The sequence below is a fragment of the Hylobates moloch genome, unplaced genomic scaffold, assembly GCF_009828535.3.
Source record: "Hylobates moloch isolate HMO894 unplaced genomic scaffold, HMol_V3 SCAFFOLD_7, whole genome shotgun sequence".
NCBI classification, from domain to species: Eukaryota; Metazoa; Chordata; class Mammalia; order Primates; family Hylobatidae; genus Hylobates; species Hylobates moloch.
Window position 1 is genome coordinate 16,552,716 of NW_026652282.1, and position 15,942 is coordinate 16,568,657.

At 43.6% G+C, this 15,942-nt stretch overlaps 1 protein-coding gene across 1 annotated transcript in view; it reads right to left on the reverse strand.

The window, feature by feature from the left end:
* SH3KBP1 (SH3 domain containing kinase binding protein 1) overlaps positions 1-15,715 on the reverse strand; it is a 311,149-nt gene extending 295,434 nt beyond the window's left edge. Inside the window, exon 1 of the mRNA XM_058441837.1 lies at positions 15,563-15,715. The gene's annotated coding sequence lies outside the window, so the exon portion shown is untranslated. The remainder of the gene's footprint in view (positions 1-15,562) is intronic.
* Positions 15,716-15,942: the final 227 nt, after the last annotated feature.

The window sequence follows — 15,942 nt, forward strand, 5'->3', positions numbered from 1 at the left end:
TATTTTCTAGTTCTATCAGTTTTTGCTTCATATATTTTGCAGCACTGTTGCTTGGCCCATACACATTTAGGACTGCTATGTCTTCTTGGTGGAATGACACTTTTATCATTGTGTAATGTCCTTCTTTGTCCCTAGTAATTTTCTTTGCTCTCTGGTCTACCTTATCTGATATTACATGTAGCCACACCTGCTTTTTTAAAGTTAATATTTGCATAGTATACATTTTCCACCTTTTACTTCCAACATGCCTATATCAATACATTTGAAGTGAGTTTCTTACAAACAGCATATAGTTGAGTCAAGTTTTTTTTTTATCTATCATCTCTATTTTTTAATTGGTATATTTAAAACACATATTGACATGTTAGGACTTAAACCTGCCATTGTATTATTTGTCTTCTGTTTGTTCACTCTGTTTTACATTGTTTCCTTTTTCTTGTCTTCCTGTGGGTTACTTGTACATTCTTTAGAATTTCCTTTTATTTATAGGCAGTTTTAGTATATCTCTTTGTACAGTTATACTTTTAGTGATTTTTAGAGTTTTTTAGTTATTACAATATACATATGTAACTTATCACAGACTACTTCAATCAACATTTTCCTATTTCAGTGAAGTGTAAAAACCTTACTTTCAGTTAGGTTCTTTTACATCCTCCCCACCTCTTAAATATAATTTTCTTGCATATTACCTCTCTATATATTGGATACCACACCAGATGATATAATCTTTGCTTCAACCATCAAACATGTTTTTAAAAATTAATGATACAAGCCGGGCACAGTGGCTCACATCTGTAATCCCAGCACTTTGGGAGGCCAAGGCGAGTGGATTACCTGATGCCAGGAGTTTGACACCAGCCTGGCCATCATGGTGAAACCCCGTCTCTACTAAAAATATAAAAATTAGCCAGGCGTGGTGGTGCACACCTGTAATCCCAGCTACTCAGGAGACTGAGGCAGGATAATCACTTGAACCTGAGAGGCAGAGATTGCAGTGAGCCGAGAATGTGCCACTACACTCCAGCCTGGGCAACAGAGCAAGATTCCGTCTCAACAACAACAACAAATTAATGACACATACTCTATACTTGGCCTATTATACATACTCCCTATTTTTACCCATTTGCTGTTTTCTCCTTTCTGAAATTCTAAACTTTCTTCTGTTACCATTTCTTTTATGTTTAAAAAACTTTTTTTTTTTTTTTTTTTTTGAGATGGAGTCTCACTCCGTCACCCAGGCTGGAGTGCAGTGGCACGATCTCGGCTCACTGCAAGCTCCCTCTCCCAGGTTCACGCCATTCTCCTGCCTCAGCCTCCCGAGTAGCTGGGACTATAGGCACCCGCCACTATGCCTGGCTAATCTTTTTGTATTTTTAGTAGAGATGGGGTTTCACTGTGCTAGCCAGGATGGTCTCCATCTCCTGACCTCGTGATCAGCCCGCCTCAGCCTCCCAAAGTGCTGGGATTACAGGCGAGAGCCACCGTGCCCAGCCTAAAAAACTTTCTTTAGGCATTATTTAAGGATAGGTCTGCTATTGATAAATTCTCTTAGTGTTCCTTCATCTGAGAATGTTTTCATTTTCTCTTCATTCCTTAAGGATATTTTCACCAGACAAAGAATTCAGAGTTAATCTTTCTTTTCTTTCAGCCCTTGAAAATGTTGTACACTTCCTTCTGGACTCCACTATTTTACAGGAGAAATTCATTGTCATTCAAATCATTTTTCCTTGTAAGTATATGTCATGTCCCTCTTGCTGCATTTTCTTTGCCTTTCATTTTTAGAAGCTTGATTAGTATGTATCTTGGCATAGATTTCTCTAGGTTTATCCTGTTTAGGTTTTGCTCAGCTTCTGGATTCTGAAGATTTATGCTTTTTGCCAAATGTGGTGAGTTTTCAGTCATCATTTCGTTCAATATTGTTTATTATCATAATCTTCTCTTCTCCTTCTGGAATTCTGATGACACAAATGTTAGATCTGATGTTATTATCCCATAGGCCTCTAAGGCTCTGTTCATTTTTATACAGACTATTTTCTATCTGTTGTTCAGACTAAGTAAATTTCATTGATCCATTTTCAAGTTCACTGATTCCTCTATCATCTATTATTGAGCTCATCTGGTGAGCTTTTTAACTTGTTTATTTTTTGGTTCAATAACTTCCATTTTTAAAAAACCTATTGATTTGCTGAGATTTTCTAATTTTTCACTTGTTTCAAGAGTGTTTGAAATTGCTTATTAAGGCAATTTCATGATAGATGCTTTAAAACCTTTGTCAGATAATTCCAACATCTGAGTCTTCTCAGCATTAGTATCTGTTGATTGGCTTTTCTCATTCCAGTTGTGATTTTCCTGGTTCTCGGTATGACAAGTGATTGTTTAAATTGTATCTTGGGCATTTGGGTTATTATCTTACAAGACTCTAGATACTATTTAAATTTTAGCAGGCATTAACCCTATTGAGGCTAAGTACGCACATCCTGGGCTATTTTTGTTGGCTGCAGTTTTAACGATAGTTTGATTTCAGAGCCCTTGCAGTACTATTCTGGTCTGCTTAATCTCTGTTACTTAGAGGTCATTCTGAAAACCTGGGTGATATTCTGTGTTAAAGTTTCTATTGCTAAACTTTTTGGCATGTTTGTTCTAGTCAGATTCACATGCAGGTGGGTTAGGAGTTGTTTGCCCAGGACTTCTAATGCAGGCAGGGAATATTCCTTTAATTAATTCCTTTCTTCAGCTCCCTCCTCTCCAAGATTTTCCCCATTCTCTAGTGGGGAGGGGGAGCTGCCTACCACTGCTGAGTGGGAGGATGGGGATGGAAGTCCAGAATCCGCAGTCAGTCTCCACTGACAACATGCCAGCAGACGAGGGAATGCTGCCATGGGTTACCTAAAACAACACCCATTTTTTATCTCACAGTTCTGTAGGTCAAAAGTCCTGATAGGCTCAACTGGGTTCTTTGTTCACTCAAGGTCTCACAGGCCAATATCAAGACGTGAATAGGCTAGACTTTTATCTGGCGGCTTGGAAGAATAACCCACTTCCAAATTCACTCAGGTTGTCGGCAGAATCCAGTACCTTGCGGCCGTAGGTTTGAGGTCTCCATTTCTTTCCTGGCTGCCAGCCAAGGTCTACTCCCTGCTCCTATAGGCTGCCCATTTCCTTCTTACATGACCCCTCCCTCTTCAAAGCAGCAAGTCCTCCTCTGACTTTCTCTTCTGCCACTAGACAGGAGAAAGTTCTCTGCTCTTAAGGACTCATGTTAGGCCCAACTGGATCACCTCCCTGTTTAAAGATCAATTGTGCCATATAACATAACAAAATCACTAGAGTGATAGCTCATCACATGTACAAGTTGTGGGAACTTAGGAGTAGAATCTTGAGGGCCATTGCTAGAAATTGTGCCTACCTCACTACCACCAGGTAGAGAGTGGGATGGAGTTAATCATTGAGTCCAGAAGTTCCGCAATTAGAATGTATTCATTCTCTTCGGTTTTTATTTTTGTTTTTTGAGATAGTCTCACTCTGTTGCCCAGGCTGGAGTGCAGTGGCACAATCTTGGCTCACTGCAACCTCTGCCTCCCAGGTTCAAGTGATTTTTGTGCCTCAGCCTCTGAGTAGCTGGGACTATAGGCATGGACCACCATGCCTGGCTAATTTTTGTATTTTTAGTAGAGACAGGTTTCATCACGTTGGCCAGTCTGGTCTCGAACTTCTGACCTCAAGTGATTCGCCCACTTTGGCCTCCCAAAGTCCTGGGATTACAGGTGTTAGCCACCACACCCAGCCAGAATGTATTAATTCTAATGGACTTAAATCAAGCACTGTTTACATATCACTATGTTCTTTGTGTATTTGTAGTAAACTTTTAAAATAATTTCCAGCATGTGTTTACTTATATATTCACTAATATAGCTATTAATACTTTATTCATAAAGCTACTTTAGAAATAAGATGAAAATATTTTCTAATTGAAGTCACCAGCTACCAATTCATGTTCTTGAGAAAAGAAACTAGAATTAAAAACATGGTACTGCCCTATTGGTACCATTGTGCAAAATGAATGCCCAAGCTTTAGATCAAGCAGCAGAATCACCTAAACTTTTTAAAAGATTCTAAGGCTTCTATCCCTACTCCTGACCCCACCACAAAATTCTGATGATGTAGTGCACCTGGAGGAGGACCAGGTCAGAGACACACTGACATGGAGTCGCTGTGGGAGCCCCAAGCTTAACAAGTTTAAATATCCAGTAATGATCACGGCGATATCTCAGATGGTTTAGATTTTGAGCTGGTAGAAAGCTAAGGGTTAAAACACATGATCTTAAAGTCCCTTTCCAAGCTAAGATTCGATAATCTTGCCATTAAGAAAATAAGATTCGGCCGGGCGCGGTGGCTCACGCTTGTAATCCCAGCACTTTGGGAGGCCGAGGCGGGTGGATCACGAGGTCAGAAGATCGAGACCACGGTGAAACCCCGTCTCTACTAAAAATACAAAAAAAAAAAAAATTAGCCGGGAGTGGTGGCGGGCGCCTGTAGTCCCAGCTACTCGGAGAGGCTGAGGCAGGAGAATGGCGTGAACCCAGGAGGCAGAGCTTGCAGTGAGCCGAGATCGCGCCACTGCACTCCAGCCTGGGCGACAGAGCGAGACTCCGTCTCAAAAAAAAAAAAAAAGAAAAGAAGATTCTATTATGCATAATCACCACGATCAACTCTGTCAGGGGATTAAAACTCACTGAGGTCACAGCTCTCCCTGAGTCACAAGACCGCCCCCCTCCACCACATTTTCTGCACTACAACAGTTACAAAGCCTGAAGAAACCGCCAAATGATGTGGGTTCTTATTGGTAACACACTTGTACTTAATTACTCCAGACCCTACTTGGAATAACATTTCTCACAACGGAATCTAACAGGTTCCAGTTGTTAGTTTTAGAAATTGTTTTTCTGAAAGAAAACTGTATGTTTCAAGAATAATTTGACCTGGAATCGGTTGGTTTTGAGGGCCCCGTGGATGGGGAACAATTGGATAGTCACACATCTTGATTATTTACCACTGATAGAAAAGACAGTCAAACTCCTTCTAGAAAGCATAGCCTGCTGAACACTGCAAAACGACTTGTGCTTACAAATTAATAATAATGAAATATTTTCCCTAATTGCCTTAATTTCAGAATTTGTAGGAAAAAAACAACACAAGCCCATAAATCCAGGCAAAGGTTGTTCTTTTCAGTTGAAAGAGCCAACTTTTGAAGAGAATTCTTTAAAATGCAGACAGAAATAAATTAAATACCATGATTCCACCTGAATGGACACTTGGGGAAGGCATAATACAGCAGACAATAATGGTGAGGAGCACAGTCCTGTCAGGACAATTCAGACACCCAGGTAATGCTGCCCACTTGAGCTCAGGTTGCAGAGCCAGTTCGCCTGGATTCCAATGCTCTCTTTGCTCCTCACTAGTTTGTGTGACTGTGAGTATGGCTTTTAACACTAATATGCCTCAGTTACCTGTCATAGAGTGGTAGAATTTGATGAGGTAAAAAAGCATGGAAAGGGGCTGGGCGCGGTGGCTCATGCCTGTAATCCCGGCACTTTGGGAGGCTGAGGCAGGTGGATTGCTTGAGACCAGGAATTTGAGACCAGCCTGGCCAACATGGCAAAACCCCATCTCTACTAAAAATACAAATATCAGCCAGGCGTGGTGGTGCATGCCTGTAATCCCAGCTACTCTGGAGGCTGAGGCATGAGAGCTGTTTGAACTTGGGAGGTGGAGGTTGCAATGAGCCCAGATTGTGCCACTCCACTCCAGCCTGGGTGACAGAAAAACAAACAAACAAAAAAACATGGAAAGGGCTTGGCCTCCTTCCTACCTGGCATACAGTAAGGGCTTAACAAATTTTGGTCACTGTACACAGACAGACATGGGTAGATTATACATACGATGCCAGGGAGCCAGTAAGCCTTGAATAGAATGCAGCCATTATTACTCCATAAAGTAACATAGCCATCAGGGCCAAAAAGCTAACTGTAGGTTCATTTAGCACATTCTAACAGTTGCCGGATGAATTCAGCCGGAAAATTCTCAAGTGGCATTTTAATCTGGAACATCTTTACAGAATATCTTTGTAGAACAATGTTTAAAGCACAGAATTCCCAAAGGCAGGTCACAGAAGCTAAAACTATCATCCTCTAAAAGTTACATTTGTGACAATATTCCATTCAGTCCATCTCATTTGAGTTTATATCCTCTGGTGCCTAACACACAGCAGATGCCCACTTGCCCAAGGACACCAGGACTAAATGTTGTGAGCAAGATGAGGCTCTGCACATTATAATACATACCTGGGCAGGGCACGGTGGCTCCCGCCTATAACCCTGGCATTTTGGGAGGCCAAGGCAAAAGGATCACTTGAGCCCAGGAGGGCAACCAGCGTGGGCAACATAATGATACCCCCATCTCTACGAAAAATTAAAAAAAAAAAAAACAAACAAACAGGTGAGGTAGTTACATGCGTATAGTCCCAGTTACTCCGGAGGCTGAGGTGGTAGAATCACCTGAGCCCGGGAGGTTGAGGCTGCAGTGAGCCATGATCATACCACTACACTCCAGCCTAGGCAATGGAAGGAGACACTGTCTCTAAATAACATAACGTAACGTAACGTAACATAACATACCCAGAAAAATTACTGCTACCTTGTGAAGAGAGACAAACATCTTGAAAACAATCATCCATATAATTCACAAAATTAATGGCCCTTGAGTTTAAAGTTTAAAGAAAAGTGAAATATGATTAAAGAGATCCATGTCAGGGTCTTCGAATGTAGAACAGTAACCTGAAAATCTCTGCTTTATGACACTTGTTGAAGTAGATTTGTGATCCCCTCATAAATCAAGAAGAACAAAGTAATTGTGAGCTTTATCTCAGAGTGATACAATTAGGCAAAATACTGGTCTTTTGCCTCATGGATCAAAAAAGAACAGCCACATTCACCAACCTCTTTAAACAAATATCAAAATGGGCTCTAAATGTGCCAAAGAGAGATCTAAAACACCTAGCAAATGAAAGCTGAGGCCACGGCAAGCGAGCTGTGAATGGTTATGCTCTGCACACATAGGACATGCAAGTTGCAAGTGTACACACTTCACCCATCAACAATTGGGCAGGAAGAGGGGAAAATGTACTTTTGCCGAACACATACAAAAACAGGCAGAGAAAACAGCTTACTTCCTCACAGACAGAGTCAGATAAATTTAAAGATCAACAAGCATATTCTTTTAACCCCTATCATAGCTTCCTGCCTTCCACATGTCTATCGGTGAGCTACAAAATGTTGAGGGCCTGTGTCCTGTTGAACTTTATCAAATGTCCCCTAACAGACAAATGTCCCCTAAAAGAGCAGGCAGACACATGCACATCAGCCCGAGCTCTAGTTTCAAGGCTTTTTTCTTTTAAAATTCATTTGAAAATATATAGCTGTGGGTCCCTTCCAGGAGAACTCAGAAAAAGGCTGCTTATACATGCTTTGCTTGACTAAAGAACAATGTTGTCTGGATCTGAGGGTGAGGTTTTAAAAGGAAGATACTGGTAATTAAATCCAACATGGGAAAATTAGCCCCTGTGAAAGAGTCCACATCTACCTGAAATAGGTGCCTGGCTTTCTGTTTTAGGTAGCAGTCTGAGGTCCCAGAAGCGCAGTCTTTTTTTTTTTTTTTTTTCCATTAAATGACTTTAAGATATCATCCTAGTTTTTCCTATTATTGTACCCCATATTATGGTCTGTCATAGTCTGTTAAAAAAAAAAAAACCCAAAACTTAGACACTAGGCAAAAAAGATGATCATGTGACCGTTTAATGCCATGCTATTGCATTTTTAATAAGCACTCCCCCCATCCCCCGCCAGGAGGGTCATCTGACTCTGAAAATGTAACTTGATTTAACTAACACTACTAGGATATTTTACAATCCTACAAAAGTCAGAAGATAATGTAGAAAAATGATAAGGTATGCTGTTTTCTCTTTTTTCTTTTCTGGTAGAGATGATAACCCCAAAGGTAAAGATTTTATTGTTCTCTAAGACATGAACCAGTTTTGAACCTAACTTAGCAATCTTATTTGAACATTCCTTTTTCCACTGAGTTCCTCATATCCTCACTGAGTTCGTTTTGTTATTCTGCTAGTTCCCTCATTAAATAAGTTCAACGAAACTTTGACGCATATTCTTTGTATGTTTTTGACAATATAAGAATAGGCCTGGCATAGTGGCTCATACTTGTAATCCCAACACTTCGGCAGGCCAAGGTGGGAGGATCACTTGAGCCCAGGAGTTCAAGACCAGCTGAACAACATAGCAAGACCTGCCCAGGCACAGTGGCCCATGCTTGTAATCCCAGCACTTTGGGAGGCTGAGGTGGGCGGATCACTTGAGCGCAGGAGTTGGAGACCAGCCTGGGCAACATGGTGAAACCCTGTCTATACAAAAAATACAAAATAATTACCCAGGTGAGGTGGCATATAACTGTGGTCCTAGCTACTTGGGAGGCTGTGGCAAGAGGATCACTTGAGCCCAGGAGTTTGAAGCTACAGTGAGCTATGATCCCACCCCTGCACTACAGCCTGGGTGGCAGAGAAAGACTGTTTAAAAAATAAATAAATAAATAAATTAAAAATCAGTCTTTGTCAGTTCCTGAGGCCCAATAATCAAATCATCACTGGGAGATTGTGTTCTGTGCATCAGGATGCCTCACCAGTTATATTCATAGGTGGCTACATTATGACAAGATTCAGGCTGATTAGCTAAATTGACTAGTGTGGCACAAATGAGGCTCCAGGCACAGGTATGGCACCTCCTCCCCTCACCCAATGGAAGCCACAACTTTCCACAGAGAAAAATCTACAGGTTGAAAGTCAGTGATAGCAGCAATTCCACTCTTACATGTGTGTATATGCAAGAGCAATTAGTGCTAATGTCCATAAGACAACACACAAGAATGTTCAGAGCCTCTATCAATAAAATCCTCAAACTGGAAACAACCCAAATATCCATCAACAAAATATTGGATAAACAAATTATGGGATAGTCATCATAATGGGATACTATATAGCAAGAACAAAGTACCGATGTACGCAAAAACTTTTTTTTTGCACCAGTCACATATAAAAGGACACATATTGTATGACTCCATTTATATAAAATTCTAGTACAGGCAAAACTAATGTACGATGATCAATTCCCTAGGGGGAGAGGAATCATTGGGAAAAGGCTTGGTGGAACTTTCTTTTCTTTTTTTTTTCTTTAATGAAAGCAAGTTTATTAAGAAAGTAAAGGGGCTGGGCACGGTGGCTCATGCCTGTAATCCCAGCAATTTGGGAGGCCGAGGCAGGTGGATCACAAGGTCAAGAGATCAAGACCGTCCTGGCCAACATGGTGAAACCCTGTCTCTACTAAAAATACAAAAATTAGCTGGGCGTGGTGGCACACGCCTGTAGTCTCAGCTACTCGGGAGGCTGAAGCAAGAGAATCCCTCGAACCTGGGAGGCAGAGGTTGTAGTGAGCCGAGATCTCCCCACTGCACTCCGTCTCGAAAAAAAGAAGAAGAAGGAGGAGGAGGAGGAGGAGGAAGAAGAAGAGGAAGAAGAGGAGGAGGAGGAGGAGGAGGAGGAGGAGGAGGAGGAAGAAGAAGAAGAAGAAGAAGGTAAAGGAATAAACGAATGGCTACTCCATAGGCAGAGCAGCCCCGAGAGCTGCTGGAGCTGCTGGTTGCCCATTTTTACGGTTATTTCTGGATTATATGCTAAACAAGGGGTGGATTATTCATGAGCTTTCCAAGAAAGGGGTGGGCAATTCCCGGAACTGCGAGTTCCTCACCTTTTCAGACCATATAGGGTAACTTCCTGTCACTGCCATGGCATTTGTAAACTGTCATGGCACCGTTGGGAGTGTAGCAGTGAGGATGACCACAGGTCACTCTCATCACCATCTTGTTTTTGGTGGGTTTTAGCCAGCTTCTTTATTGCAACCTGTTTTATCAGCAAGGTCTTTACGATCTGTATCTCATGCTGACCTCCTATCTCATCCTGTGACTTAGAATGCCTAACTGTCTAGGAATGCAGCCCAGTAGGTCTCAGCCTTATTTTACCTAACCCCTATTCAAGATGCAGTTGCTCTGGTTCCAACGCCTCTGACATTTCCCCCTTCCTTTTTATAGGCATGGTGGAACTTTCTAGAGGGATAGAAATAGTATTGATCTGGGTGGTGGTTATAGAGGTACGCACTTATGTAGAAACAAAAAAAAAATCATCAAGCCATAGACATATGACTTGTGCATTTTACCCTACATAAATTTCACCTTAAAAATGAATACTTTTGTAAAGGGGAGGGATAAAGAAAAATGTATTCCAAAATAAGTGGGTGGGGGCCAGGCATAGTGGCTCATGCATATAATCCCAACACTTTTGGAGGCCAAAGTGAGAGAACTGCTTGAGTCCAGGAGTTCAAGACCAGCCTAGGCAACATAGTGAGACCCTGTCTCTACACATTTTTTTTTTTAATTAGCCAGGTGTGGTGGCTCACACCTGTGGTCTCAGCTACTCAGGAGGCTGAGGTGGGAGAATTGCTTGAGCCCAGGAGTTTGAGGCTACAGTAAGCCGTGATCACGCCACTGCCCTCCAGCCTGTGTGACAGAATGAGACCCTGTCTCAAAAAAAGACATGGGTGGGGAGAGAGAGAGAGAGAAAAGAAAGAGAAGGGAGATTTTAAAAGATTGTTCTTCCATATTTACAATAAATAAATAAGGACAAACTAAATAAAAGAGAGATAAACCTAAAAAGGCATGTGGCCTAGCTGGGTATATTTCTGCATGATGAAAAATAGCCCGAGAGCTGACAAGGCACAGGTATCTTCTTAACAATGGGATGGCCTGCTACTCAGTATACCAGGAGAATGGTTGGTATTTTTCTCTTGAGAGACTGAAACAGCACTGAGATGAAGGTGGATACGAATCCCAACACTCTGGAGGACCATGCTCAAATGGGATACTGAATAAGGATCTGCTAAATGAGTCAAGAAAATGCTTGGCAGGGCATGGTGGCTCACACCTGTAATCCCAGTATTCTGAGAGGCCAAGGTGGGAGGATCACTTGAGGCCAGAAGTTCAAGACCAGCCTGGGCAATATGGCAAAACCCCACCTCCACTAAAAATACAAAAATTAGCCATGTGTGGTGGTGTGCACCTATAGTCCCAGCTAGTCAGGAGGCTGAGGTGGCAGGATCACTTGAGCCTAGATCGTCACTACAGTAAGCCGTGAACATGCCACTGCACTCCAGCCTGGGCAACAGAGTGCAACCCATCTCAAAAAAAAAAAAAAAAATGGGATTCCACAAAATTACCCAATTCCATCTGGGGACACATTATTCTTACACTAAATAGGACATGCATAAAGCTACTTTCAAAAGTGCACACCTATGCCAATATGATTATTATTACTTAAAGATGCATTTTCAGCTTTTAGAAATCTCTACAGAGTCCTGGTTATTGTTTAACTCCACTGCATCCACCTACTGAATTTTCAATAATAGGCCTAAAACATTTCCAGTGGGTGAAGACTTGAAAATAGACTCAGCCATCTGAAAGAATAGAAGTTTCTTTTTCTGCCAAATGTGACAGCTACAAGTAGCGCAGCCCCAGCCACTCCTGCTACATCCTTTCTGCCCTAGGTAGAACAAGCATCTCTCAAGAGCATGACTTCCCCTCCCTGGAAGTGCTCCAGCTGAAATTAGCGGACACCTGAGCAGGTGAGCGCAGGGCAATTGAGGCCCAGAGGAGAGGACCCATTCCCTCACCCAGTGACCAGCACTGCGGCACACTCACTGGCCACTGTGCTAAACAATTTCCAGCATTCTCTGGTTTAATCCTCTGAACAGGCCGATGAGGTAGTCGGGTTCTCAAAAGGAAACAGATGGCCCACTCGAATTAGGGTAATCTCGGGTGGGATTAATAGACTTTCACAGGGTGGGTGAGGTATAAAGAAAGCCCAAGGTGGTAGCCCGGGACTTGAAACAAGGAAGCCCCCAGACCTGAAGGAATGAGGAGAGAGGGATAAGGAGGAAGGTGAGCCTGATTGGAGCAGCCACCCATCCCGTGAGGGACACGGCCAGCCCAAAATCCACATGAGCAGGGAGCTGGCGGGATAACCGCCTCCCCCCGCCCCACAATCTCACTTGCCTCCCTCCCTCCCTGCCATCTCCCACCAGGGCTTCCCTTGAGCCAAAGCCCATGGGAAGCCACAGGACAGGAGCCTGCTGCCATGCCCACACTGGCCTAGCCCAAAGCAGAGCAGGTGGGGCAATGCGGAGACCTTCTGGTCAAGACATCGCCTCCATTTCACAGCAAGGAGTCCTCTCCGAGGAGGGGGAGGGTCAGGTTCCAGCTCTCGCGTGGGCAGTTCCTGCACTGCATTTCCCTGCCCTGGTTCCCTCCACAGTCACTGACAGCGCGCCAGCCCTATGCTATGAGCAAATTCCATAGGCTTTCTCAGTGCCTTCCAACTCAGTTCTCTGAATCTGTAGATTTGTAGTTTAAAATCAGGTGACACTAGGCCAACAAGACACATTAAAGGTGTTCAAAATACGACCTACCCTCAAAACTGGAGCTGATGCTGCAGTCCCTTCTCCTTCCCAGGCTCCTCCTCTCTCTTTCCCATGGTCCTCCTCTCCTTCCCACGGTCCTCCTCTCCTTCCCACAGTCCTCCCTCCTTCCCAGGGCCCTCCTTCCTCTTTCCCACCGTCCTCCTTGCCTTCCCACATTCTTCCTTCCTTCCCAGTGTCCCCCTACCTCTTTCCCATGGTCTTTCTCCCCTTCCCACAGTCCTCCCTCCTTACTAGGGTCCTCCTCTGTCTTTCTCACAGTCTTCCGCCCCTTCCCACAGTCCTCCTTCCTTCCCAGGGTCCTCCTCCCTCTTTCAGACAGTCCTCCTCACCTTCCCAGGGTCCTCCTCTCTCTTTCCCATGATCCTTCACCCCTTTCCACGGTCCTCCTTCCTAGGGTCCTCCTCTCTCTTTCCCACCATCTACCTCGCCTTCCCACAGTCCTCCTTCCTTCCCAGGGCCCTCCTTTCTCTTCCCCACAGTCCCGCTCACTTTCCCACAATCTTGCTATCCTGCCCACAGTCTTCCCTCCTTCCCAGGGTCTTCTCTCTTTCCCACAGTCCCCTTCTGTCATTCCTTCCTCCTTCTATCTTCACTCTAACCACTGCCCCTTTTATCTAGAAAAACCCTCTTTCTACACTAGAATGCAGCTCAACTTCAGGGATGCTCCTTTCCTAAAACTGGGGTCTTTGTTTGGATATGCAAAAGAACTCCCATTCACACCTCAACAGAGTCTGTGGTGGCCCAGATGCAGCACTTTCCCACTCTTAAAATGGGAGAGAGTGGCTGGATTCAAGTGTAGTAGGCCAGTGGGGGTAAAGCCAATATTCCTACAACTCCAGAAAGCAATGTTTAGTAGCATATTCCCTACAAAATTCTCCCCAGCCTTCTCACACCAAAGAGAAAAGAAAACAGAAATGCTAGCAGGATCACCCTGAGACAAGACCCTAAAGAAAGATTTAAATAGGTTCCTATTCATTTTCGACTCTGAAAGGGTAGTGACTGGAAGTCCAGTGTCCATCACACATTTTTCATCAACAACCACTTGTCATAAAAAAACCCCTCCCACCCAGCCCTCAGGGCTCCTTTGGCGGGGGTCACCTGCTTCTCTGGGCCCAAGGTTCCCCAGACTACCTGCCTCCCTGTATCGAAGGCACAGTCCTCTTAAGTATTATCTGGTAACACGGAGATTACAGCAGGGGACCTGGGGACTTCTGCATGCAGGTCTTCCCACTGAGGACAATCCATTCTTCTGAGAACAATCCATTCTTCTCCAGTATGAGATAGAAAGTTTATGGCACGGGGACTTTTAGACCTAGTTAATATTTCCCATGAGGAACAGCCTCCAAGTGATCCTTTTCTAACCAACAATTCAAAGTATTACTTACAACTGTGTGGTAATTTATTAATATGAATGAGTTACATTTTTATAATCAACCTGTAGATGACTTCTCCAAAAGGCATAATTTTCAAAACATTACTGAAGAAGTAAGTCTTGTTTAATGCTTCATGGACATAAAGGGGTAAAGGAAAATAATATTGCTCCTATCAAAAAGGCAGTATGAGCCGGGCGTGGTGGCTCACACCTGTAATCCCAGCACTTTGGGAAGCTGAGGTGGGTGGATCACTTGAGGTCAGGAGTTTGAGACCAGCCTGGCCAATATGGTAAAACCCCATCTCTACTTAAAAAAAATACAAAAATTAGTTGGGCGTGGTGGCACATGCCTGTAATCTCAGCTACTTGGGAGGCTGAGGCATGAGAATCATTTGAACCTGGGAGGTGGAAGTTGCAGTGAGCTGAGATCAAGATCATGCTACTGCACTCCCACCTGGGCAACAGAGCAAGAGTCTGTCTCAAAAAATAAAAAAAGGCAACATGAATACAAAGGTGGAAAACATTGCATAATTTGAATTCTATATTCATTTATTCATTGAAAGCATTCCATAATTTGGATTCTACATTTATTTGTTTGTTTATTTATTTAGAGACAAGGAGTGCTCTGGCGTGATCATGGCTCATTGTAGTCTCAACCTCCCGGGCTCAAGTGATCTTCCCACCACAGCCTCCCAAGTAGCTGAGACTACAGGTGCACATCACCATGCCTGGCTAATTTTTTTATTTTATTTTTGTAGAGACAGGGATCTCCCTATATTGCCCAGGCTGGTCTCAAACTCCTGGGCTCAAGTGACCCTCCTGCCTCAACCTCCCAAAGTGCTGGGATTATAGGCATGAGCCACCATGTCTGGCTGAATTCTACATTTAATTTGTTATTTAAGTGGTCAAAACTGAGTTTTACCTCCATTTTGCAAGGAATAAAGTACAATTCTTTTAAACTCCCAAAGCAAACAAACAAGTACATACAACAATTTAACAAGCTTTACTATTTTTTTTTTTGAGACAGTCTCACTCTCTTGCCCAGGCTGGAGTGCAGTGGCACAATCTCAGCTCACTGCAACCTCTGCCTCCCAAGTTCAAATGATTCTCCTGCCTCAGCCTCCCAAGTAGCTGGGACTACAGGCACATGCCACCACACCTGGCTAATTTTTTATTTTTTTTTAGTAGAGATGGGGTTTCACCATATTGGCCAGGCTGATCTCAAACTCCTGACCTCAAGTGATCCGCCCACCTCAGTCTCCCAGAATGCTGGGATTACAGGCGTGAGCCACTGCACCCAGCTTTAGCATATCCTAAGAAGTGATACACAGTGGAAAGAGATCATCCTGAGCCTTAAAAAAGCAATTTCAAAACAAGTATCCCAGATACCAAGGGCAAAACTATACATGCTTCTCTTGATATCACATAGGAGGTCAAGCCATTCCCTAATAGAGTTCATGCAATTCATCCTCAAGCGCCCCCATAGCCTTTGGTCAGCAGAGCCCACACAGGAGACAGGAAAAGGGTTTTGCTTTGTACTCACTCTTACAAAGTTGTCAGGGAACAAACCTCTCCTGCCGTTGATCTGTCCCTCCCACCAGCCTCCATCCTCCTTCCTGATGTTGGTGATGATTTCACCCACGCTGATCGTCAGCTCATCATCGTGCTGGGCCTGGTAGTCAAACTCCACTATGGCCTCCACTGGAAGGAACAGGGAAAACAGAGTAATTTAGGTCAGATGTTGGAGAAGGCTGAGGTCCAGTATCCCTTGAAGGCCAGTAAAGTAACATTAAAGGGACTTCCCCTCTACAAATATTCAAAATAACAGGGCCACACACAGTAACCCAATTTTGGTTAACCTGAAGCCTATAGCACAGAAACCACAAAGTGCTGGTCCGTGGTCAGGCACAGGCAGGGTGGCCT